We start from the raw sequence: 27,482 nt of genomic DNA, 5'->3' as shown, positions 1-27,482 counted from the left end.
GCCATGCTACATAGTGAGGTTCTGTCTCAAGAAAAAAAGGGGGGAAAGAAAAGAGAAAGAAAGGAAGAAATTGGGTCTGAAGATGAAGATGTAGCTAACTTCATAGAAGGTTTGCAATGCATACATGAGACCCTAGAATTGACCCTTTGCACCACATAAACCAGGTATGGTTTTGGCATATACTTGTAATCCTGCCACTAGAGAGGTAGACAGGAGGACCATGAATTTAAGGTCATCCTTGTTGACATACCAAGTTTAAGGCCAGCCTGAGCTCAAGAGATTCTGTTTCAATTTTTTTTCAAGTTTTAGGTATTAAAGACATTATCAGGAGAATAAAAAGGCAACCACGGTTTGGAAGAAAATGTTTGCACATCAACTATCTGATAAGAAACATGCATAAAGGAGGGGGACATCACATTTGAGACCACTTGAGGATATATACTGAGTACCAGGTCAGCCAAGAGCTAAGTGGCAAGTTCAAGAACAAAAATGAAAAAGAACCCAGGAGCTAGAGATGTTTCAGTGGTAAAGAACAGACACTATCTACAGTATGACATAATCAATAAGCAAACACAGTGTTGATTCTGTACAGTACAAAATTAACCTCACTAGTGGGAGGCAGCCATATGTCACTTCTACTACATGTGATCTCCCAAAAGGATCCCAGCAACAATTCCAGTGTCCTTGATGCAATGTAAGGTTTCACTTAAACATAAAGAGGCATCAGACAAACCCACTTTGAGATGATTTTACTAGGTAAATGGTCTGTGCTCTTTACCAATATCAGTGTCATGCAAGATGAAGAAAGACCCGGGAGCTGCTGAAGACCAAAGGGATCTAAAGACATGGCAACTCAGTGCAGCCCGACTCTAAAGAGAAGTCCAGAGGGATACTGAGACAACAGCAGTGCTGTAAATCAATTCTTGGATACACAGCACTGCCACTGGTTTGGGGGTGTGACTCGGTTGGTAAAGTAATTGTTTAGTTTGCACAGATCATGGGTGGAACCTCAATACTAAATAAACCAAGTGACATGGTGCACACTTGCAATCACAGCACTGAGGATTAGAATTTTAAGATCAGTCAGAGCTACAAAGCAAATTTGAAAAAATGGGAGAGATGACTTAGCAGTTAAGAGCACCAGCTGTTCCTCACAAGGATCCAACATTGGTTCTCAACACCTACATGAAGGCTCACAGTTATTTGTAGGTCCAGCTCCAGGAGATTTCTTGTGGCCTTTATGGACACCCACCCACATATTATTAAATAAATAAAATATAATTTTAAAAAGTGTACTTGATTGAGGGCACCCTAAGATACTCAAGACTCTTTCGTTTTTAGAGATTTATCTATTTATTATATGTAAGTACACTGTAACTGTCTTCAGACACCCCAGAAGAGGGCATCAGATCACATTATGGATGGTTGTGAGCCACCATGTGGTTGCTGGGATTTGAACTCACGACCTTCAGAAGAGCAGTCGGCGTTCTTAACCACTGAGCCATCTCTCCAGCCCTCTGACTTTTTTTTTTTAAGTATTGTTATCAATGTTAGGTTTGTTGAACTTGCCAATCTAGTTTGCTTTTTTTGATGTGATAAAACACTGACCAAAAACAACTTGGGGAGGAAAGAACTTATTTGACTATAGGTTACAGTCCATCACTGAGAGATGCTAAGGCAGAAACCTGGAGGCAAGGAATGAGGTAGATACCGTGGAGGAACACTTCTTACTGGCCTACTTCTCATGGCTAGCTCACACTGCTATCTTATACAGCCCAGGAATACAAGCCCAGGGTGTCACTGCACAGTCAGCTGAGCCCACCCACATCAATCAGTAATCAAGAAAAAGCCTACAATACAATCTGATGGGGCTGTTTTCTCAAGTGAGCTTCCCTCTTCCCAGGTGACTCTAGTTTTGTGTTGACAAAGCTAACCAGAACAATAGCTATGGTGGTGATGGAAGATAGACCCTGCTCTTAGGAAACAAAACTGGAAAAAGAATGCATGCAATGTGACACATGCACTGTACTCTCAGATGTTTGAGGTGAGAGAAGGGAGGGGAAGAATGACTAAAGAGACATGGCTACCTGCTAGAAATCTCTAAATCTCAGTAAAGGCTCTACAGGAGTTCTCTGGATTATTCTTTTAAATAATATGTGAATCTGCAATTATTTTCTAAGTAAAACAATGGTCCTCAAAAGCAAGCAGCCTCTGTGAGTAGAACTGAAATTTAGTTCAAGATTCTGTTGTCTAACCAGGTAGCCTGATTGTTTTCCCTTTTACAGATGGAGATAATAAAGGCCAGAGAAGAAATGGGGTTTGCAGTGGATTCCAGCCTGTGTTGTCTGGGGCCTGATTTCAGTGACCCTAGCCCGTAAGTTCCCACTACTCTCATAGGACTGTCCCTGTTGCACAAGCTGAGTGTGCTGTCAAGAAACATGACCTAGGGTTTCTCTGATGTATTCTCCAACTCTTTGCTGAACTGGCTGGCTCTCCATGCTAAGCCTCACTTCTGGGTCACTAGGCAATAAAGGCTGAGAGGTTACATTTCATCAGAGGGCCAGCAGACTGGGTGGCATGGACTTAATTCATCCCTCATCTAGTTCATTATGGTATCTGTTACAATATCTGTCCTATTTAATGCCTATTCTTTGGGAACCTGCTCCATTTGTGGGAGTGTGGGGAGCAACTACGTGATTCTGGGAGATCACAATGGGCCACTCTTGTGGCCACAATAACTTGGGTGAAGGATAGACATGGACTCACGAGGAGATAATAAGAGATTCCTCTAAACTGGGCATGGTGGCGCACACCTTTGATCCCAGCACTTGAGAGGCAGAGGTAGGTGGATTTCTGAGTTCGAGGCCAGCCTGGTGTACAGAGTGAGTTCCAGGACAGTCAGGGCTACACAGAGAAACCCTGTCTTAAAAAACAAGAAAGAGAGAGAGAGAGAGAGAGAGAGAGAGAGAGAGAGAGAGTACCCCTCTTAAAGGAAGGTAGGGCACAGGCCATGCTGTGACAAGCTCTGATTCAAGGCTCAGGAACCAGAAAACTACTCTCCCAGTCAGGAGGAGGAAGCTGGTTGGACAGAAGCAAGCTAAGAAAAGCAAAGATGAATAAAATATCCTTGGGTCCAGGTGTTTCTGACACCCCCACTGTGTTCTATAAATATGCCAGTCTTCTTCCAGGAATTGCCCTTATTTTGTGTCAGTTTCTCAGCTGTGCATGTCTGTTACTTGAAAACAAAATCAATATACCTGGGCCCCTGGTCACTAGCTGTGCTACTTGCAGGCCCACCAGACTGGCCCTGCTAGGATAGGAGTGGGGACAAAGGAGGTGCTGTAGAGGCTGTCCTACTGCCTCCAGGTGTTGTGGAGTGCACTGGTCTTAATAACTGGACCAGGTTGCTAGTGTTCCCACCCCACTACCTGACTTGATGGCTCTTCTTGGTTATCAACTTGATTATCTAGAATGGGCTACAATGCAGAAATGGAGGCTACACCTGATCCAGATGTTGATGTTGGAAGACATCGGCTTTTGATCCACATCTTGAGGTGGGATGATACAGTCTCCTCCTTGCTGCCTTCATGATTTAGAACTCTCAGCTCCTTCTCCAGCACCAGGCTTGCTTGGACTCTGCCATGCTTCCCACCATAATAATGAGCTAAACTTCCAAAACTGTAAGCCAGCCCCAATTAAATGTCTGCCTTTATAAGAGTTGCCTTAGTGATGGTGTCTCTTCACAGCAATAAAATTCTAAGATGCGTGCTAAGCCTTCTGGAACATGGCCACGTCCTCCTCCTTTCAAGTAATATCAGGCCATCAGATAAAGTCTGTGATTTATTATCACTATAAATAAACAAGGAGATGCAGCCTTATCCCACCTTCCCTCAGAGGTCCTCAGTGGCGGTCAGAGAAGCTGGAGGGAGGTTTGCACCGGCATAAAGAGTGGTTACCATCCTTTCCACTTTTCATCTGCCTCCACCCACTTTTGGATGCTGGGGACGGGCCACAGGACCTTATATATGCTAAGCAAACACTCGGCCACAGAACTAGCTAGCCCTAGCCCTAAGTGCACAAACCTAAAGAATGCATTTCTGTACACACAGTCATCTGCATAATCACTACCAAGATCAGCAGACTGGAACATCTCACTGTTCAACACCCAAGACTGGTTCCTAGTCACCTTACTGCTGTTACAACCTACCTGTCATCAGTGGCAAAAGGTCATAGGACCACATAGCACATGCTGTTTTATGTCTAGTTCTTTCACTCAAAAAACAAAAAAACAACAACAAAAACGGAAATGTTGACTTTTTACAAAAGATTTATTTTTAAAATTCAATGTGTATGAGTGTTTTTCTGTTTTGTTTCCTGTATGCCTGTCTGTGCACAGGCAAGAAGAGGGAGTTATATGTGACTGGGAGATATGATGTGGATTCTCTAGGAACCACACCTAGGTCCCCTGCAAGAGTAGTCGGTTCCTTTAAACACTGAGCCCTCATGGTGACTCTTCACTGCTAGCCCTGACACTTATGATCCCTTTTTCTTTATTTTTTTATTTGTTTTTTTCGAGACAGGGTTTCTCTGTGTAGTCCTGGCTGTCCTGGAACTCACTTTGTAGACCAGGCTGGCCTCGAACTCAGAAATCCNCCTGCCTCTGCCTCCCGAGTGCTGGGATTAAAGGCATGCGCCACCACGCCCGGCATGATCCCTTTTTCTTATCACTTATGTGCAGCGCTCACAGAGGCTGGAGGTGGACACCAGATCCCTCGGAATGGGAGTTACAGCTGGTTATGAGCCACCAAGTGTGTGCATGGAACTGAATCTGGTTAAAAGCTGCAGGAGCGTCTGAGCGTCTGAGCCATCTCTCCAGCCCTGGATACTCATGCTTCTCACGGTACTCTATGACAACAATCCCTAATTCTTCAACTTTCCTGCCCCTTAGGTACTCTGCTCACTGTGCTGCATTATGAGAGCAACAGTTTATAAAACATGGGCCACTCCTTTTGGTTTTGCATATATTGTTTTGGGTTAGTTGACTGCCGATAGACTGAGCAAGTTTTGGTTTTGTGTTTGGTTGGTTGTTTTGTTTTTCTAGGTAGGGTATCTTTGTGTAGTTCTGGCTGCTTTGGTATTTGCAGTGTCAAATCCACCTGCCTCTGTCTCTGTCTCCCAAGTGCTGGAATTAAAGGTGTGCACCATCACCATCTGGGTGTTTGCTTTTTTTTTTTTTTTTGAACAAGCATTCCAACAGATATGATTCAGGATTGACTAATACACTTAGCTTTAAAAAAATATCAGGCAGTTCATAGAACAGGATTTGCTTTAAGAATAATCCACAGAGTTAGTTGGAAAACAGCAATGTGCTGATACCTGCTGGGCCAGCATGTATTCTCATGTTGTCCCAGAAACCATGCCTACAGAGACCTCTTTGCCTCTGAGAGAAAGGATGAAGTCAGGGCATACCATTTCTGGCCTACTGGTGGACTGGGCCACTGTGATGTAGTGAATGACATGATGTGATGGGGTACTGTATACAGAGGCTATGTTACAGATGCCTTGCTGGGCATACCAGCGTGGCTGGGGCAGGCATCTCTCTTAGAGAATATGGCAATCTGGAAAGGGCAAGAGCAGCTGGGTACATGGTCTTGGTGGTGGGGGAACAGGACTGTTTGTACAGCATACCAGAAGTGTAGCCTGTTTAGAAGGTAGGCTTTGTCCCAAAGCATATCAGAATAGATGAAAGCTGCAGCAGTAGTGTGGCCTGAGTGGCCAGTAAATACTGCCCTGAGCTAGCTCACCAGACAGCTTAAATGAAAACTGATCTGTCCCTCTGCCACCTTCCAGGGCCCCCACTCTTGTCACCAAGCCACACTAATTCCTTTCAGGATTATTCATTTTCAGCTTAAAGCCCATAATCAAGATCAGGACCACTGTAGAAGCTGATGGCACCGGGGTTATTATTGTCCAAACACCACGTAGAGTAGCAAAATCTGTAGAGGAAAGAAGGTCACCCATTTCTATTTCATGCTAGTCTCTAAGGGGTAAGAGGTCCTGAAATGCATTGTCAGGACTGAAAGAAGCTAAATAGGCATACTTAAGACTTTGGTGATCCAGCCTGGTCTACGAAGTGAGTTCCAGGACAGCCAGGGCTACACAGAGAAACCCTGTCTCGAAAAACCAAAAAAATAAAAAGGAAAGAAAGGAAGGAAGGAAGGAAGGAAGGAAGGAAGGGAGGGAGGGAGGGAGGGAGGGAAGAGAGGGGCTGGAGAAATGGCTTAGTGGTTTAGAATGCTGTCTGCTCTAGATGATTGGGTAGGCTTACACTGCCTGTACATCTAGTTCTGGGGTTACCTGCTGCCCTCTTCTGGTCCCTAAAGGTATCAGCATAGACACATAATTTTTTTTTTTTTTTTAAAGACTCAGCCAAACATAAAAGAGCTATTTAAATAGGATAGACTCATCATTTACTCATTTGATAATTCCCTGCCAAGATCTGCAGAGGGCTAGGGGGTTCACATCAACTGAAAGTTCCCCAGGTTTCTAGAGTTTACCATCCAGAGATGTTTAAGGGGGAAGTTACATGTTTGCTCGGCCCAGAAAGGGGAAGTTCAGGGATGTTTTGAGAGTACTTCGAGGAAGAAGCTGACCTGCACTGTGGGGTCAGCAAAAAGTTCTGTGAAGAAGAGACATTTAAGGTGAGACCTCAGGTTACCTGTTAGAGAGAAAGCTGTACTGGGCACATGGGGTGTGCATGTGTAGACTCTGAGGTGGGAGAGGAAAAACTTGCATAACAGAAATTCAAAGTTATAAGCATATGGTAAATTTCTTGACTCTATGGAGATACATTTTTCACATTTTTTTTTTTTTTTTTTGGTTTTTTGAGACAGGGTTTCTCCGTGTAGCCCTGGCTGTCCTGGAACTCACTCTGTGGACCAGGCTGTCCTCGAACTCAGAAACTCACCTGCTTCTGCCTCCCAAGTGCTGGGATTAAAGGCGTGCACCACCACACCCGGGACAGGGTTTTTAAATTTGAGTGGTTTTGCCTGTATGTATGTATTGCAACATATGCATACAGTGCCCTCAGAGATCAGAAGGTGCCAGATTCCCTGGAACTGAAGTTACAGATGGTTGGTTGTAAAGTGCCACATGGGGTTGGGAGCTAAATGCAAGTCCTCTGCAAGAGCAGCAAGTGCTCTTAATCCCTAAACCATCTCTGAAGCACCACCCCACTCCCAATTTTTATTTTTTTTTTGATTATTATTATTATCGTGCATGCATACAGCTCACAGTGCATGTGTGGAGGGAGGTCACATACAACTTTTAGGAGTTAGTTCTCTCTTTCCAAGATAAATAATAAAATAGTCAATCCTTTCTCTGTAACCACAAACTGCTGCCTGCCAGTAAGAGAAACTGGCTGAGAAAACTACCTTGCTTGTTCACATTTGTTAATCTATAACAACTTGCTTCTTTACAAATGTACATGGGTCCTTAGGAATAATTTATTTTCTTTACCTGCACTACATAATGTTATTTCTTCTAAAGGTATTGGGGAACATAGTGTTTTATCATAGTCAGTCACTAGAAAGAAAATAGAATGTAATCACATCATAATTTTATATTGCTTGAAAATTTTGCAAGGATATAAACTATGGGAGAAAAAATAAAGTTGTTGGAACTTTGTTCCATCCATCAAATCTGTATATATGTATACATGTAAAGCTTGTGTTAGTGTGTGTTGAAGCTTGCTCCACCCATCAGGTATGTGTGTATAATGTTTGGAGCCTACTTTTTGGAACTTTGTTCCATCCACCCACCAGGAATGTGTGTAGGAATGTGTGTGTGTTGTGAAATGCTTGGAGCCTGCTTGTTAGAGCTTTGCTCCATCTATTTAATGTGTGTAAGTATACACGTCTGTCTGTCCATCTGTCTGTAGTTTGCATGCATGTATGCATATATGTATGAAGTTACTGGAGTCTGCCTTTTGCTTCATCCACTCTGTGTGTGTGTGTGTGTGTGTGTGTGTGTGTGTGTGTGTGTGTGTGTATAAATTTTCTGTCCTTTTCTTTCTCACCAGACCCTAGAGTTAAAAGAGTTCAGAGTTTTTCGCTGGCCACAGGTAGTGACAGCCTCAGTGAATGAAGCTTTGTTCCCTCAGAGAAAAGTCAGCTGAGTAGTTTCTCTAATCGCTGGCTGCAACAGGCAGCAGCCTCCATCAGTCGCTGTCTGGACCAACCCGTGCGCCCCTTTTAGTGCCGATTTTAGCCCTGACCCCATCACTGATGCCATGCCTCGCTGCCTGCCTTGGTTTACCTTAGGTGTCAAAGCTGGTCTTTGACATATCTTTAACTCCAGTTCCAGGAAATACAATGCCCTCTTCTGGCCTCTGCAGGCACCAGGCCTGCACAGGGTGCACATACATATGTGCAGGCAAACATTCATACATTCTAACTAAATCTTCTTATAAAGTTACCCAGAGTAGTGTTCACGGATTTTGTAGTGATTTAGTGAAAGTTCTGACATATGTGAACAACAACTTAAGCCTTTAGTCTCTCCATGTTTATTTCCTATAAAAAGTATTATTAAATAACATTTGTTAGTCAACTTTGACTATACTTTTAATTTTTTTAAAAGATTTATTTATTTATTATATGCAAGTACACTGTAGCTGTCTTCAGACACTCCAGAAGAGGGAGTCAGATCTTGTTACAGATGGTTATGAGCCACCATGTGGTTGCTGGGATTTGAACTCCGGACCTTTGGAAGAGCAGTCGGGTGCTCTTACCCACTGAGCCATCTCACCAGCCCTAATTTTTTTTTTTTTTGAGACAAGGTCTCACTAATAAACTAGACTGGCCTGAAATTCCCTAAGATCTGCTTGCCCCTGCCTTCTTAATGCTGAGATTAAAGACATATGCCGCCAACCCAAGCGAACAGTGGTTTCTGAATTGTATGCGCATGTGAAATGTTTGAGGGTTAGTAGCACTACTTGGGAAGGATCCAGAGGTGTCTTTGTTAAAGTAGGTGTGGCCTTGTTGGAGGAAGTCTGCCTGCTACCTGCTTTGCTGATAGTGCACTAAACCTCGGAAACAGTAAGCAAACCTAAATTAAATGCTTTCTTTTCTTAGAATTGTTTTGGTCATGGTGTCTCTTCACTAAGACATTTAGCTTTTTATTTCTTTTCTTTTGCTTTTAAAAATTAAGTATAGCTAAGGAGAGGAGTGTAACAGGTAGGTCCAGTCTTTAATTTTAGCTACCCAAATGACAGTGTGTATCTTGTAGTTTGAATCCGCAAATCCCTAGATGAGTAAAATATTATCTTTTGTTGGTTAATGGCCATTTTTACATCTTGTGAAATACTTACCAAAGCTTCTTGCCTACTGTTTTATTGGGTCGTTTGTCCTATTATTTAGGGCAGAGGAGGTAACTGTGTGGTTTAGCACTTACTTAGCAGGCTAGTTCAATCCTCAGCATTGAAAGAGAAGGCCTTACATATCCTAGAGACAAGACTTTCATTGGATATATTCTACCTCTGAGTTCATTTCTCATCAATAATTTGCTTTTTTAGTTACTCAAATGTTTATAAACAACATAAATTTAGATAAAATTTAACTTATCAAATAATGTCATGGTTCATGACTTTAAATCTTTGCCTAACTCAGGGATACAAAGACTTTTCTACATTTTCTTCTTTCTTTTCAGTTTTATCTTTAGATTTATCACTCATTTTTAAAAATTAGTTTATTCTTTTACAATGGCATACATGCTTAGCCTTCATTTTCTGATCATTTTCCTTAGTGGCTTCATTCATGCTGCCCCGTACATGTGCAAGCTCATCCTCACCACTCTCCAATCTGAGTCAACCCTGCCACCTCCTTCTCCTGCACCTTTCCTTCAATTTATCAAAGTGTATCCATTTTACCCCCAATGCTTTTCTCTATGACCACACTCCCTCCTTGCCTTAACCATCTTGCCAGTTGCTTCCTGAATGACTTCCCTCACCCAGGTCACTTTTCACATGCCTGCATAATAATTTAAAATCAGACACAATAATCAAGTTCCTAGCCCTTCAACCACGGCTGAAGAAAAGCCCAAAGGGTTCCTTAAACTCTCAGAAGTCCCAAACCTGTCCCTCCCCTTGCTTACCTACCTCTTTTCACCCGCAGTCTATGTCAGGACTGCAGCACCCTGACCAGTGGCCCCTTAGCTCCCCTTCTGGCCAGGCCAAGTCCTCACCCAGTGCACTCTTTGCAACTTCAGGATTGTTAAGTTGGACTGTAGCTCCACCATCCCCAACTACATTTCGCCCATTTGGTCTCCACCAGCTTTCAAACTTCACGAGGCCAAGGACTCTGTTTATTCCCGTTTTCCACTCGCAGGACCTCCAACACCGGAAGAAGCTTTCCCATCTGAGTGACCAACGACTGAGTTAGAGACATCCCGATAAATAAAGGGATGAGCTGGGAGGGGTTTCCTCACTGACCTAAAGCCAGTCCGCTAGGTGGAAGGCCCTGGGAGTCAAAGCAGAGAGAATATTGTGCGACTCGGGGACGTGGGTCCCAGAAATTAGCCTTAGCCTGTAGAGCAGGACAGCTGGCCTGAGTTACTGAGGCTCTGAGGCACCCGAAAAGCAGAGAAAGGGGCTGAGGATAAGTGGGGCCCAGAGGCGGAAGAGCCGAGGAGCTGAAGAACCCACGGTCCGAGGGGCTAAGGAACGACAAGCCGAGGGGTCGAAGAGCCGAGATGCTGAAGCGCTTCAGCGTCCGAACCGCAGGAACCGACAGGAAGAACTCCGGCGGAGGATGCCGCACCACCTGCGGCGCCTCAGCTGATTTGACCTGCGCCCGCGTGGGTGGGCGGGCCGGAGGCGTGGTTACCCCTCTGGGTCGGGTCACGCCCCCAAACGGCGTGCGCGGTCCCGCTCGGCACCGCCTTGCGCTTGCGCTGTCGCCGGGAGGCGGAGGTTGTGGGCGGCTGTGGCCGCGGGGTGCGCGCTCTCGTCCTCGCTGTCGTTTCCTCGCGCTGGTTCGCGCTCGCGCGCCGGGGCCCTGGCAGCGGCGGCGGAGGCGGCGGCGGCGGCGGCTGAGGCGGCTGAGGCGGCGCGGGGGGCGGGCCGGGAGGGGGGGGTGGCCGGGAGGGGGATGGACCGGGCGCGACGGCGGCAGCTGCAGGAGCAGGAGCGGGCGCTGGAGACCGAGCCGCGGCGCTGGCGGAGACGCCGGCTGGCCGTCGTCTCTCCACCGGTGAGTAGGACTGGCCCAGGCCGTGGGTGGGGACGGGCGGTCTCTTTAGCGTGGCCCGTCGCGGTCGCGGGGCCTCCTCGAGGCCTGGCGCGCCTCGGACCTTTGGCCGCTCCGGCGGCGCCGAAGCCCCGGGGCCTCCGGCCGGACCCGGCGTCTCCGGGCCCTCTGCCTGTCATTGGGACAGCCCCCGCCCCCGCCCCCGCTCGGGCACTCTCCCCGGCTCTCCTTTTGGGCAGAGCTGAGCGAGGGGCGTGTGAGGACTCGCGCCCAGGCCCAAGGCCTCCGGGCTAGCCGAGGTCTTAGAGTCCTCCCGCGTCCGGCCCTGCGGTACCCATAAGTTGGCCACCGAAAGTCAGCCCTGGCCACCTGAAACCAGTCTTGCACCTTTTGTTTTGATTTTGAACTCGTGGTTTAACTTGGAGGAGGAAACCCGCTGGCCTGCGAAGAGTAAGGTGAGGTGGGAGTCTAGGTGGCCGGGGCTTGGCCCTAGGATGCCCTTTATTAACCCTTTATGTGGAGAGCAGGGGGCCGCAGTGAGATGCATTTCGCTACAAAACCTGAGATTTCAGCCTCAGCCAAAGTGTGGACGGTGTTGGTCCAGTGATTCAGTGTCTGTCCCACTCCATCCCTGGACAGCGTTGATGGAGATTCCCCTAGTGGATCTGCTGCTGGGGCTTCTGGAGGTAGCCCACTTGAGCTGTTGGAGAGTATCTCTCTGTGCTCTAGTGTCACGTTTTACCTTAGCCTTGGTAGATCATAACCAATGTCCAGGCTTAGGTTTTATTGAAAAAAAAAAAAAAAGACGACCATGTACCCCTTCTAAATGGTTGTTGGAAACCTGACATAGTTGTCAAAAGATCCATGTGCACATGCGTCCCTGGAATTCCTAAATTAGCTTTTCTTTTAAGGAAAAAAAATAAAAAGAAAAACAAACAGTAAAAACCTCAAGATTGAAAAAGCAGGTAACAGCTTTAAAATATAGCACAAATTTGATTTGTTCCTCTCTCTGTCCAGTATTTTACTTTTAGAAATTAAACCTTTGTCTTTGTGTAGAATTTGCGTGTAGAAATTGTCACAACACTTGGAGGAAGACCTTAATGGAAATGGTAAGACATAAAATCCCTCCAGGATGTGGGGTCTTATCCCCCCCCCACACCTTAATTTACAGATTGAGACTGAAATTGTGAATGGGTGGTAGTTTTACCAGTGCCTCGTAACAGAGATACTTAGAGGTGGGATTTTAGATCAACAGAACGTTGCCCTCCACCAACAGAATTGGTTGGTGTGTTTTTTGAACTTACACACCCACTCTCTGGCTAGTAGAGAAAGATTGAAAAGCTGCTTCTGGTTTGTGGGTGGTAACCTTTTAATTTCTAAAGAATTTTCATCTGCTTACAGACTAGATAGTTGATGAGCCCCATAGGAAAATTCTAGATATTAAAAATTCATTAGCACATGATCTAGATATCTTGTAGTTATGGACGTTTATTAAAGACTTGACGTCGCCTTTAATCCCAGCACTTGGGAGGCAGAGGCAGGTGGATTTCTGAGTTCAAGGCCAGCCTGGTCTACAAAGTGAGTTCCAGGACAGCCAGGGCCTATACAGAGAAACCCTGTCTCAAAACCAAAAAAAAAAAAAAGACTTGACGTGATATCAGTGCCATGTACTCTGTATGGGAAGTGAGATTTCTCAGAGTATTTGCATCTTAAGATAAACAGAAGCACAAGCAGTGAAAATGTTATGTCACCTCTCAGTTGTTGAGTCTTTCATGAGCATAAAAATCCTGGAGTTTCAGTGTCTTGGACTAGTTGGTGAACACCAGTAATTTGAACTGATTGGTTTATCTCTACTGGACTAGTACCCCTTTTCTATAGGAGAAAGCATAAACTAAATAACATTTATGAACCATTCACTTAGTCACCAGATATTTACTGAGCCATTACTTTGGCCCAGAATTCCTATTTTAGATTACAATAATGGAACAAAATAAGGCTTCTGCCTCATAAGCTGCATTCTGGGTGTGGAGCAGAGGAATAGGCAACAAATAAGCAGGCATGACCATTTCAGTGACTATAAGACAGTAGGGAGTAAGCTCTTTGGGTTTGTTGTTGTTTGTTTGTGAAGAAGAAAGTAAATATTTTAGCTTTGAGGCACACAGCCTCTGTTGTAGCCATGCAGTTATTGTTTCAGTATGCAGCGACAGAAAGTAAACTGGCATGTCTATTTTCCAGTTAAACTTGGACCCTGAAGTTTGAATTTCACCCAGTTTTCACATGTCATGAAATGCTCATTCTTTCCTCTTTCAACCATTTAAATATGTAAAACTAATCTTGGTTTACAAGCCACTTAGGAAACCTGGGGCAAGCTGAAACTAGATTTGTATAGAAAAAGTTTGCAGGTCCCTAATGAGGACTGTGATAAAAACAAACAACACTAGTATGACAAGTAACTAGGTGGAGGGTTGCTGAGAGAAGCCTTGCTAGGGAGGACTTGAATTGTGGCCTGAAAGATGGAAGAGTTTTCCTGACAGGTGACCCATGTTTCTTGCATCAAACTTCCCCATACACCATGCCATTCTTGCTTTTGTGACCATATCTATCTATCTATCTATCTGTCTGTCTGTCTGTCTATCTATCTATCTATCTATCTATCTATCTATTTCTTATTTCTTCCTTCCTTCCATGTATATCGTGGCATGTGTGTGGAGGTCAGAGGATAACTTGTGAGAGTTGGTTCTCTTACCAGGCTTAGCAGTAAGTACCTTTATTCACTGAGCCATCTCACTGGCCCGACCTTTGGGTCTTTTTTCATCCTGTTACATTCAACTAGCTTATTGCTGTTCCCCATCAAATGTAAAAAATCTTGTTAAAGAATTTTTTTTTTTGAGTCAGGGTTTCTTTCTTTCTGTAGCCCTGTCTATTCTAGAGCTATGTAGACCAAGCTGGCCTTGAAGAGCTCAGAGCTCTGTCTGTGTACCACCATGCCTTGTTATTATAAAATCTTAAGAGTTAAAAGAAAATTAATTCTCACATAGTTGCTTTCCTTAAATGTTCAGAGTGGTTTTCTAGCCTACATATGAACAGCTTTAATGATAAAAAAATTCATGACTTCCAGGTAGTCTGTGCTGTTTATAAATGTAATTATTAGAATGTTCGTTCTGTGAGATTGATCTTTTTACCTGGGAGGGAACCTGCAGGTGGTTGTACTTCATTCCAGGCTTAGGCTCTAACATTGGTGTGTGGACAAAAATCACTCACATAGAGTGCAAACTGTACTTGACAACTCTCTAAACTGCTCAGAAAATAGTGTGCATTTTTGTATATATAATCATTTAGAGTTCTTGGAGACTCTGAGCTTCACTGGAGGAAGAAACAGGAGAAAAGAATTTTTATACAGATATGCAGGCCTCCAAACCCTTTGCTTTTAAAAATAGTTACCTAATCTCTAGCAGAGTGTGGGAGATGGAGAATTCCAATGGGTTGCTAGCTTCATTCAGACTTTAATTCTATTGTTACATTAAGTCTACATCACATTAATAAATGCTTATAGCGTATTGCGAATATTAAGGTGACTTGTAGGTAAGGACATGCATGGGACAAAAAGTAGCCAATATAAGTACCCGGTCCTGTGAAAAGTTGAGAAAAACTTGGCCACCTGCTTCCTGTCTTTTCGTATTGGTATTTCCTGTTATGGCTCTAGGGACCAGCTGTCACTTTCTTTGCCCTTGAATATTGGTAATATCTTACCAGAAGTCAGTTGGTGTGTTAAATGGGTGCATGATGATTATTTTTGCCACATGGCTCTTAAAGTATTTGAGCATTGCCATTGTATTGCCATTCAACTTTTTACATTTTAGAGATGCTTTTTATTTGGTTTTTATCAAAGGGAGATGTTTTTACATTTTCTATTTTTTTCATTTCTGTTTGCCTTTTTCTGGTTACTTTACCATATAGATTGTTCTTATATATGTTTCTGTGTATCACTTTTTTACTTTGGTGCCCTGAAGTCTATGTTATGATGCAAACTCAAGTTTGATCTCCTTCCTGAAGCCTTCTCTTAAAACTCAGACCTTTATATTCCTACCACTTCTCAGACTTTTGGCTGAGATCAGGTGCAGACTTGATGTTTCTCCACTGTCACTTTTATCCTTTAATGCTTTCTTATATTCTGTTTCATGTGCACTATCACTACTTCACATTAAGACCTTCATGAAGGCAAAGATCATATTTTAGGCATTTTTCTTTTCTTTCATGGTTCTGGGGATCACACCCAGAGCCTTGTGCATGCTAGGCAAGCACTCTACTACCAAGAAACATTTATAGCTTTTCTTTTGGTGTGTGTGTATGTGTGTGTGTATCTGTGTGTGTCTGTCTCTTTGTTTGTGACTGTGTATGTGTTTCTCTTTCTGTGTGTATGTGTCTGTCTGTCTCTGTGTTTGTCTCAGATCTACTGAGTAAAATAACAGGCATATATTCTATCACAAAGTGTTTTTTTTTAATTCTTTAAAATTAAACTTATTTTAAGGATACTATTGGATTTCCAGAAGTATTATGAAGCTAGAACTGAGACTTCTTGACTCTCTTGTACTGTTTTCTCTTTTATCGGCATCTTACATTGATGTGCTTTTGTTACATTTAATAAATAAATATCAATAATTATTAACTCCACTCTTTCCAATTTCCTAATGCCCCTTTCCAGTCCCTAGATCCCAGCAAGGACGCCTCATCACACTCAGTAGTTCTTCCATCTCCCCTCTGCTTCTGCTTGGGATAATTTCCCAGAGATTTCTTAGACTTTTAAATGACTGCTCAGATGTTTTTGTAGCATGCTTTTCAATTAGGGTTTGTCTGTTTCTGTCATGGTTAGACAGGTATGTAATGTGGCTTTGGAAGGAAGATCACAGAGGTTAAACATAATTTTTTTTAGAAAGACGTTTGTATGTGTTTGAGTTTGGGTATGTCCACTTGAGTGCATTTACTTGTGGAGGCCAGAAGGTAGGCATCAGATTCTCTGAAGCAAGAGTTACAGGCAGTTGGATGTGAGTCTTCTACTAAGTGCTCTTAACCACTTAGTCATCTTTCCAAACACTAGAATATTATTCTTACCAGCTGTTAAGACTGTAGCTTATCAATGTTGATGTTAATCTGCATTACCTGCCTGGGAATAAGTCACTATGCTCAGGTCACATAGGAGTGAAAGTTCTCTCATACTTATTTTTGTTTGTCAGACTGTTCTAGCCCCAGGAGCTCTTTTTCTTGGCTTCTTTACATGTCCCACTGTTGGATATATGTGTTTCATCTCTCATTTTCCTACAGTGTGAGATGTCCAAGCCTGTAGGTTTTTTAAGTCCAGTCCTATAAATTAGTTGCCTTGATCTTAGAAGCCATGGTGTGGTTGTTGGGTGTGCTCATTTGCTCCTGGAAAGTTGTTGCTCCCAGACTCTCTCAGATGATGGAGAAAGGAGTTGATGCAGCATGCAAAGTCTCTGACACCATGTTATCACTAAGTATTTCTATATATAATTGCCTGTGACTCTATTAAAGCAAACAGAAGGGCCCAGTGTCCCTAACTCTTAACCACATTCTCCTCCTTGTTAACTGAGTTTTTATTTTATTTATTAGTGTATGGGTGTTTCATCTGCATGTCACATGTGTGCAGTGTCCATGGTGGCCAAAAGAGGGCATTGGATTCACCTGGGACATTATAGATGATTTTCAGCTATGATGTGGATGCTGGAAATGGAACCTGGGTTTTATATTGATTTGGCAAGTATTATGAAAAATAATAGAACCAAGGATTGGCTAGGAGACTGTTGGCTGTCAGCAGCCCTTTCTTCTTAGGTTATAGGCTGGCTGAAATGACACATGAAATTCCAGTCTTGGTTTTTCAAAGGGGCTTAGGAAAGCTTTTTGTGTTATTCCTGTTCATTCCCAATTAGAGAATTTATACTCAAGTATCCAGTGTATGTGGCTCCTTTAGTCAGATAAGCAGAGTGGACAGGGGTGGCTAGATCCAGCTTGGTATAAGCCTTAATGGAAGACTACTTTTTCTTCATTTATTTATTTAAAGGTACTGTTGAGTACTCTAGTATCTGGTGGTTCTGTTCTAGGTTTTTAAGATCTAATGTGTAAAAATTTGTGTCTTAGAGTTTATGTTCTAGTGGATATGCTGTAGCAGATTGAGGCCAAAACGAGTTTGTAAACTTTGGCTAATACTGTCATAATGCAGTGGGTTTCAGAAAGCCCAGGGAAGGTTGTTGTAAGTTCCTTTTACAGACATTGTGGGGAAAACAGGAAGCAATTGAGCAGTTTCCTGACAGACGTGATTGTGCAGGGAGATTAAGGTCACTAAAGTTTATTCTCTCCTTTTTAAGATTCTTCTGTGCATTGGCAGCTGATGAGAGTGATCCTGTGGCAGTTCAAATCAGCAGCAAGACATTATAGTCAAGACACTATGCCAGATATGGTATTTAGACAATAATATTTAAGGATCTACTTGACAGGTCTTTCTAATGCATAATGTAATTCCTAAAGTGGTTTTGTCTAATTTTTTAATACAATTATTTTATGTATAGATATGCATGTACGTGTGTGTGTGTGTGTGTGTGTGTGTGTGCCTAGTCCCCACAGAAGTCATCTTGGGTCCCCTGGGAAAGCAAGTGCTTTTAACTGCTATGTCATTTCTTCAGCTCCCTGGTTTGAAAAGGGCATCAGCTCTACTGGAACTGGAGTAACAGATTCTTATGAACCACCATGTGAGTATTAGGAACCAAACCCAAGTCCTCTGCAAAAGCAACAGATGCTCTTAACCACTGAGCCATTTGTTTGCATTTTTGTTTTGTTTTGAATTTTTTAAAGACAGGATCTCATGTAGTCTTGGCTGGGCTGAAACTCCCCATATAGTAGAGGATGACTTTGAAATTCTGAACTCCTGCCTCTACTTCCCTAGTATGGGATGATAGGCCTGCTCCACCACACCTGGCTTATGTGGTGCTAGGAAGGGAACCCAGAACCTTGTGCATGCAAGGCATGTACTCTCTCATCTGTTCTACATCCCTAGTCCCCAGAATGGTTTTGAGATATAAATTTAAAATGATAATAATAAATTTATATGTGTATGTCTGTGTCTCTGTATGGGTATCCTCAAAGTCCAGAAGACAGTGTCTTATCCAGTCCTCTGGAGCTAGAGTTATGGACAGTTGTGAGCCACCTAATGTGGACATTGGGAACTAAACTTGGGTCTCCTGGGAAAGCAGCAAATGCTCCTAACTGTCGCATCATTTCTTCAGCCCCCTGGTTTGAATTTTTTCTTAAACTACACTTTCCTTAACTATGTCTTGAGTAGAGCATGTGCATCTATCTGGAGGGCAAAAGACAGCCTGCAGGAGTTGGTTCTTTCCTTTTACCATGTGAGTTCCGGGTATTAAACTCAGGTCATTAGGCTTATTGGCAAGTACCTCTACGGGCTGAGCCATCATGCTGGTTATTCTTTTTTTTTTTACTTCTAACTTTGATTTGAATAGGTATCCCAAAAATTTGAAACCATTCAGAAATGACACCTTCCTTTTTTGTTTTTTCAAGACAGGGTTTCTCTGTGTAGTCCTGGCTGTCCTGGAACTCACTCTGTAGACCAGGCTGGCCTTGAACTCAGAAATCCCCTTGCCTCTGCTTCCCAAGTGCTGGGATTAAAGGTGAACGCCACCACGCCTGGCAACACCTTCCTTTAATCTCTGATTCACAACACAATTTTAAACCAGTATTTGTATCTTCCATATATTTTATCTATACACACACATCTGTATTTATATTTTACCTTTAAAAAAAAAAACCTCAGAAACCCACTTACTCAAACACTTTGACCTTTTGAGGGTTGTTGGGTTTTTGTTGTTGTTTTTCTTTTATTTTGTTTTAATTAAGATAGATTTCTGACAAATTGTCTTTTTAAACAGCTGTATACTGTATCATGCTGTTCTATTGAATTCCATCAGTAAAAGTGTACCACTTAGCATAAACTCAGTAGTAAGCAGTCACAGCAAACTAAATTCAGTTATTGCTTGAAACAGTGAAGAATTAGTGATCTCATAAGACAGGCAATTCAGAACTAGTTTACTGTCTTAGTAATGTATAAGATTTAGATATTGTATTTTGCCTTTTATTCTGGTCTCAGCTCCATGCTGGCTTTGCAGCAGCCTCATATCACCATATGTTTGCAAAATGTTTATCTCATTTAATGCAGGCAATGGAGGGCTAAATAGTTTTCTGCTTAGAAAGTGATTTCAATATAAATGAAGAGAAAATAATTTCTAGAAGGCTCTCAAACAGTACTCTGTGAACTCCAGTGTTAAAAACTCAAATTCAGGGTTTCTTGAGTTTGCAATGGGCCTTAACAATTTGTATTTTTATCACATTCCCATGAGATCCTAATGTTATGAACCAGCAACCATGCTTTGAGTTTAAGTTATTCACTACCCTGTATAACATTTCCTACCTTTCCTTGGAGATTGAATTATTGTTCCTGATCATGTCTGGAAAATCAACAACCATGAACAAAATAAAAGTTCTTACTAATAAGCTAACAAATGGCAATACTTCTGTTATTAGTATTAATGCTTCCATTAATATCCGTGTGCCAAAGAAAAGATAGATGTAGTTAATATTTTTTAAATTTTATTTAATTATATTTTGTGTGTGAGCGTTTTTGTCTGGTTGTATGTCTGTGTACCATTTGCATGCCCAGTGCCTGTGTAGGCCAGAAGAGACATAGGATCCCCTGGGAATTACAGATGGTTGTGAGACATTATGTGAGTGCCAGAATCAAAACTGGGTCCTCCGAAAGAGCAGCAAGTGCTCTTAACTACTGAGCCATTGTGTGGTTAAATCTTCTTTCCTTCCTCCTTCCCTCCCTCTCTCCCTTCTTTCCTTCTTTCCTTCTTTCCTTCTTTCCTTCTTTCCTTCCTTCCTTCCTTCCTTCCTTCCTTCCTTCCTTCCTTCCTTCCTAACTTTTTTTGAGAAAGGGTTTGTTACTTGATTTTACAGTGAAAAATATATGAAATGTAATTTTTCCTCTGCTATTGGGGGTAGGATCAGGTGTTTTGTAGTTCTGGCTGTCTTGGAATTTGCCCAGGAGATTTAGGTATGCCTCTTTATGAAGCTGCGCCTCCAGTGGCTATCTTTAATGAAGGAGATGGTCTTTGCTTGTTCAAACTGCTTTATTTATGGTGGAGGTAAATGTACACATCTTACTCAGGGTGAACCAGGAAGAGATGCCTAGGAAGGGAAGCTCATTGGCTAAACACTCGGAGCCTATCTAGATAACTTCAGTAGCATGGAAAACTCTAGGTTTTATGCTATGTGATCAGTTGTCATGGTCTCTTAGTGGGGAGTCATGGTTATGTGTTTCAGGATAGGTAGAGCCTGGCTGGGAACTGGTTGTAGTGCCTGCTGTCCTCAACTATGAGATTTACTAGCGTTTTGAACCTGCTTCAACCTTACCAGTTCTGTCTGGTGGCATTGTCCACTTGCCCTAAACAGTATGCTAAGCCCTGGGGTTTCTGCTTTAGGCCCAGTGACTGTGTTGTGATGATACTGTGAAAGGTGTCCTACAGGAACATAGGCTATACCATAGCTCCTCTCCCTCGCAGCTCCTAAGATTTTCTGATCTCTTTCCTCAGTGGTCTCTCTTTTCAGTGCTAATATTGATAGTGATGAGAAACTAATGGAAGTCTTACTGACTTTGTTCCTTAGTAATTGGGGACAAAAGAAACTGAAATTTTCAATTACCATTGGAAGAATACAGTACTTTAAACAAAGAGGCAGTTTTTTGTTTTTTGTTTTTTGTTTAAAAAAAGATCAAAAATAGGATCTGTAGAGATACTCAGTGTTTGTGTAACTTTAAAAACACATTTCTTCCTTTCCTGGGAGCTCAGCCTCCCTCTGACCTTCCCAGTTCCCTTTGCTCCATCCAGCTTAGCCCATGATCAAACACAACCATCCCCCAACCCAGGAAAGGCAGGAACTGCTGTCCACTCCACTGGCTCTCTCAGTTTCTCTTTCATTCCTTCCGGCAAGCCACCAGCTACAGCTCTGGTTTCTCTCTCTCTCTCTCTCTCTCTCTCTCTCTCTCTCTCTCTCTCTCTCTCTCTCTCTCTCTGCCCACCTTTGCTCCTCAGAAGAGAAACATTCAGACAGCTTTGTTATCTTAGAATTTGCCAGATAGCATAATTGCTGGGTGCAGATCTCCTGGCCTAAACTTATCAGCTAACCTGTATCAGCTAGCCTATATCAGCCGTCTTCGGCTGACCTACTTGGTTAACCATGGTAGTGGAGACTGCTGGTTCTAGTTCCCCCAAGATCTTACATGACTGCTACTTTCTACTCATTCCAAAGCTTGGCTGTAAAGGCTAACTTCCCTTTCCTCCAATCTCTTTTTCCTCTTGGTACCTGGAAGTCCCACCTTTAACCTTTGCCCAGCAATTGACTCCCACCTTCTTTATTGACAATTAAGAACCAGTTAGGGAATCAACACCTCCCCCTTCAACTCCGCTGTTAAGAGACCTTGCTGTTAAGAGACCTTGCGGCTCTTGCAGAGGACTTAAGTTCAGTCCCCAGCACTCACATTGGCAACACATAGCTGCCTATAAATCCATCTTGACAGGTTCTGAGGCCTTTTTCTGGTCTTCTTGGGCACTGGGATGGTTTGAATATGCTTGACCCAGGGAGTGGCACTATTAGCAGGTGTGGACTTAGAGGAAGTATGTCATTGTGGGCTTGGGCTTTAAGACCCTCATCCTAGCTCCTTAGAAGCCAGTCTTCTCCTGTTTGCCTTCAGAACAAGTTGTAGAATTCTTAGCTCTTCCTATACCATCTCTGCCTGGATACTGCCATGCTCCTGCCTTGATGAAAATGGACTGAACTTCTGAAGTTGTAAGCCAACCCTAATTAGAGAGTTGCCTTGGTCATGGGGTCTGTTCACAGCAGTAAAACCCTAACTTAGAAGTTGGTACCAGGGTCTGGGATATTGCTGTGATAGGCCTAACCATATCTTTGTTTAGAGGAATGAAGATTTTGGGACTTTGGATTTGGAAATCCATGGAATACTTTAATTGGGGCTTAATGGGCCATCCTACTAGGAATATGGAAGATGGTAGTGCTGAGGGTGATTTGAACTGTGTAGGCCTGCTGTCCCAAGAAGTTTCAATGGAAAAGAATGTTAGTATGTCATCTACACACTGTGATATTTGGATTAAGAACATGGCTGCTTTTTACCATTGTTCAAAGGTTTGCCTGAGACTAAAATGAAGAGATTTAGATTAATTACTTTGACAAAGTCTCAAAACAGCCTGGCATAAATTCTGTTGTGTGCTTACTAAAATTGACTCTTATGAAGAGAACATTTTAATGAAAAGGAGCAAGCTGAGAAAGAAAAAGTTATGAAATATATGATAATAATAAAGGGGCACCAGGAAGTAAAATGGAGCTGAGTCCTGTGTTCAAGGAGATAAAGGTAGTGGTGATCTCAGGGTAAGATTCTACCCACTGAAGCTTATTGTTTGTATTTGTAGATGAATAAGAAATATTTTGGACTTTTAATCTGGAATGAACTACAATCCAGAAATGGAGGGCACACTTGTGATCCAGATCTTGAGGCTGGAAGACTTAGGCTGTTGATCCAGATCCTGAGGAACAGTGACCATGAAAAGCTTAGGCCAGGCATGATGGTACACACCTTTAATCCCAGGAGATAAAGGCAAGGATCTCTGAGTTCAAGATCAGCCTAGGACAGAGCAAATTGTAGGTGAAGAAAAGCTTAAATCTAGGAGTGGTGGTACACACCCGTTAATCCCAGCATTCAGGAAACAGCCGTGGAGATCTGAGTTTAAGGTCAATCTACAGAGTAAGTTCCAGGACAGCCAAGCTTAGGGAGTAAAGGAGTTGGAAAACAGAAAGCTGGTATAGAACAAGGAGGCTATGCTCCAGCTCCAGCAAGGAGCAGAACTCAGCAGCTTCAGCCGTGTGACTCTCCATTTAGAATAAAAAATAAAAGGGACTACTTGGACAGTTCATGCTGGTTAGCTGGATCTAAGAAATTAGCGGTGATTAAGAAGAGACCAGTATCACTGAGGTGAAATTTTCTGAGAGCACAAAAAAGCTGTGTTCCAGAGATAGCCAAGGTTGTACTTTGTGCTGCAGCTGGACTTGATAATGTGTAAGAGTCACCCAGGTGGTACTGGTTTTGAAGGTATGAAGGGGTCATGGAGAACAGCTGAGGCTTGGCACTGTGAGAGGCTAGGTGAAGGTGCAGCCTCAGTTTCAGTTGACAGACCAGTACTGAAGGGGTCATGCAAAGAAGTTTGGCTTGGCACCATAAAGAGAGCCTACTGAGAGGCTATTGATGAAGCCTAGTTGCAGCAGAAGACCCCAGTGTACTGGAGATGCCAGTACCATAGGATGAACAGCAGCAGCAGTGGGGTAGAGTCAACCAGAGCCTAGAGTTCTACAGAGGGCAGAACTGGAGAAATGATGCAAGCCCTTTGGAAGAGCCCAGAAGATCATGCATGTGTGGATCCCAGACATTGAAGTTGCCTTGGAGACCCAACATGTTCAAGATGCCAGAGCCATGGGATATCTGTCATGGAAAGCTGCAACAGGAAGTAGAACCAGCTTAGGAAAAGAAGTTTGTTGCAATCAAGGAGATGAAAAGGAGTTGGAGATCTGAAGACTGCTTTGACATCAGACTTGGAGATGCAGAGTTTTCCAGCTGGTTTCCTGTCTTGCTTTGGGGATTATAGTTCGTGATTGGAAGAATGTCAGAAGAGACTCAGAACTTAGGGCTTTCAATATTGTTGAGACTGCTATAGACTATGAGGACTTTGGAAGTTGGACTAAATGTATTTTTTATTATGCTAGGCTAGGTGTGGCCCCTATAGACTCGTGTGTTTAAATAAGCCTGTGGGGGCCAGGGAGTAGAATGTGGTTGTTTGAGTAGGTTTGGTCCAAGGAGTGGCACTATTTGGAGTTGTGGCCTTGTTGGAGGAAGTGTGTCAGTGTGTGTGTGGGCTTTAAAACCTTCCTCCTTACCATGTGGGAGCCAGTCTTCTCCTACTGGCCTACAGATGAAGATATAGAACTCTCAGCTCCTCCCGCACCATGCTCCTGCCTTGATGATAATGGACTGAACCTCTGAACCTGTAAGCCATCCATGTTGTCCTTGTAAGAGTTGCCTTAGTCATAGTTTTGGTTCACAGCAGTAAAACCGTTAGACAGCTGGCTTCTTGGTGCTCAAAGAGTTAACACACCTCCTGCCATGGCCTAAAGCCCTTTGCCCCTCTTCTCCCCCATGAAGTGAAATATGAAGTCTGTACATGAAATTTCATTTTATTTCTGTGATTTTTATGACAATCTTTGAAGACTAGTCTTCCATAAGTATACTTTAGGATATATTATGCTTAGTAATCATTAGAATTTATAATTTTATACTATATAATAAAAAATGAAGGCTATTCTAATGTAGACAGATGCACGGATTAAAACTGAATTTAGTTCCCACTTCTGTTACTTGCTTGTACAGTAAAAAAAAAAAATGAGGTTAATTTCTCCTCTGTTATTAGGGATGGAATTGGATTTTTAGAGTTTTGTGCATAGTTTTGCACAAAATTTATGCTAAACTTAATGCTTGGCACATTATGGCCTAGAGTTAATACCATCTCCCTTTAGTAACAACTGTTTTCATAGCATTACTTACATTCTTTGGGCTTTCTATTTGTAAATGATGCAGCAAAGTGAACTAGGAGGTTATGTCAACAAATCCATTTGTGTCTCTAAGCTTTACAAGTATAAATTAGGTATTACTAGAAAAAATTTTTTTCCTCTCAGATCATTACCAATTCTCTTCATTCTTCAGTGTTTACTGAATATCTCAAGATTCCTCCAGTTGTTTATACTGACTGCCTGGAGTTACTATCAGATTCTTTCAAAATATAAAGACAGTTCCGCAAGACTGTTCTACTCCAGCTGCCAGTAACAAGTTCATGACCACCCATAGTTTTGTTCAACCTGGCTGCAGATTCTGAGGTTACCATTAATCTTCCCTCTCATTCATTAATTTGCTAGTGACTCATAGACCATTGGAAAACATGTTACTTAAATTTCATGGTTTACTTTAAAGGATGCAACTCAGTAGCGGGCAGGTGGAAGGGAGAACAGGTCACACTGGCAGGGGAATGGGGGAGGTCCTGTAGAGCTTGTGTGCAAATCTTGTAGCTACCTCCTTGTTTTCACCTATTCACAAACTCTCCATATTCCATCTATAAGTTCCTTTCCAGCTCCTCTCCTTTTCACCTAGGTAGAGGTGTTAAGTCCCATATATAGGTTTCCTAGCAACCAGCCCTACCCTGAAGGTGTCTGAAAGCCCACCTAATTAGCAGGCATAAACTCCAGTAAGGTATGGTTTAAAGGAACTGATATTTGTGGAGGTTACTCTCTTTATTGCCAGCTTGCCTAGATTTGGAATTATCTGAGAGATACCCCTTTGGATATGCTTGAAGACCTTTCCAGAAAACTCTAGGGAAGAAAGATACACTCTAAATATTGGTGACACTGTCCCTTTGTCTGAGATCCATACTGAGTAAAGGGGGAAAGGAGGAAGCCAGATGAGTGCCAGCATCCATTTTTCTCTGCTTGCTGACTTTGAATGTAATCTGATGGCTCCTACCGCCTTGCCTTCATTTGTCATGAGCCAAAATAACCCCTTCTTTTTGTCAAGTAATCAAACACAGCAGTGGGAAAGGTGCCTAATACAGTACCAAAGATAGTCTTTTCACTCAGAGTATCCAGGGGTTTTAGGAAATCTAGTCATGAAGTAGGAGAAAACCCACATATATCATACCATGCTCTCTCCTATAAAACTAAATCTTTTTTCAAGGACACAGAGCTAGTTTTCAGAACATTAGTATTAAATTCTTTTAGGTCACTGATATGTTCCTTGAATGATTGCTGATTCTTGGTCATGTTATAACGTTTGTTTAGAGCTCCTTGGATGAAGATAGCATTGAAACAGATTCCCAAGACATGAGTCGAATTCTAGTCTGTCTGTCTGTCTCTCTCTCTCTTTCTTTTTTGCATACTCAGATGGCTACACTCTAGTTCTGTGACAAAGCTGATTCTGTAGTGTGATATGACCAAATACATAATTTTTCTGACAAGAATAAGCCTTATTTTTTGTGAAATTTGGGTAGAAAATTTTCACAGTTTTAATCTTCTTTATGACAATAACATGTGTCTTTTCATACACAGAAGGTAAATTGTTTGAGATTCTGAATTTTTTTTAAGATTTTCATTATTTATATTTCAAATGTTATCCTCTTTCCTGGTATCCCCTCCTGAAACCCCCATCCTCTTCCCCTCTCCCTTCCTCTGTTTACCAACCCACCCACTCCTGCTTTCTAGCCCTGGCATTCCCCTGCACTGGGTCATAGAGCCTTCACTGGACCAAGGGCCTCTCCTCCCACTGATGACCAGCAATACTACATATGCAACTGGAGCCATGGGTCCCTCCATGTATATATACTCTTTGGTTGGTGGTTTAGTCCCTGGGAACTCTGGCGGTACTGGTTGGTTCATATTGTTGTTCCTCCTATGGGGCTGCAAACCCCTTCAGCTCCTTGGGTACTTTCTCTAGCTCCTTCATTGGGGGCCCTGTGCTCTGTTCAATATATGGCTGTGAGCATCCACCTCTGTATTTGTCAGGCACTAGAACAGCCCCTCAGGAGACAGCTATATCAGGCTCCTGTCAGCATGCACTTGTTGGCTTCCACAATAGTGTCTGGGTTTGGTGACTGTTTATGAGATGGATCCTGAGGGGGGGAGCAGTCTCTGGATGGCCTTTCCTTCAGTCTCTGCTCCACACTTTGTCTCTGAAACTCCTCCTCCCATGGGCATTTTGTTCCCCTTTCTAAGAAAGATGGAAGTATCCACACTTTGGTCTTCCTTCTTGAGCTTCATGTGGTCTGTGAATTGTATCTTGGGTATTCTGAGCTTCTGGACTGTCTTAGTCAGGGCTTCTATTCCTGCACAAACATAATGACCAAGAAACAAATTGGGGAGGAAAGGGTTTATTTGGCTTACACTTCCACATTACTGTTCATCACCAAGGAAGTTAGGACTGGAACTCAAGCAGGGCAGGAAGCAGGAGCTGATGCAGAAGCCATGGACAGATGTTCTTTACTGGCTTGCTTCCCC

The sequence above is a fragment of the Mus pahari genome, chromosome 2 (assembly GCF_900095145.1).
Source record: "Mus pahari chromosome 2, PAHARI_EIJ_v1.1, whole genome shotgun sequence".
NCBI classification, from domain to species: Eukaryota; Metazoa; Chordata; class Mammalia; order Rodentia; family Muridae; genus Mus; species Mus pahari.
This window is presented reverse-complemented; position numbering follows the sequence as displayed.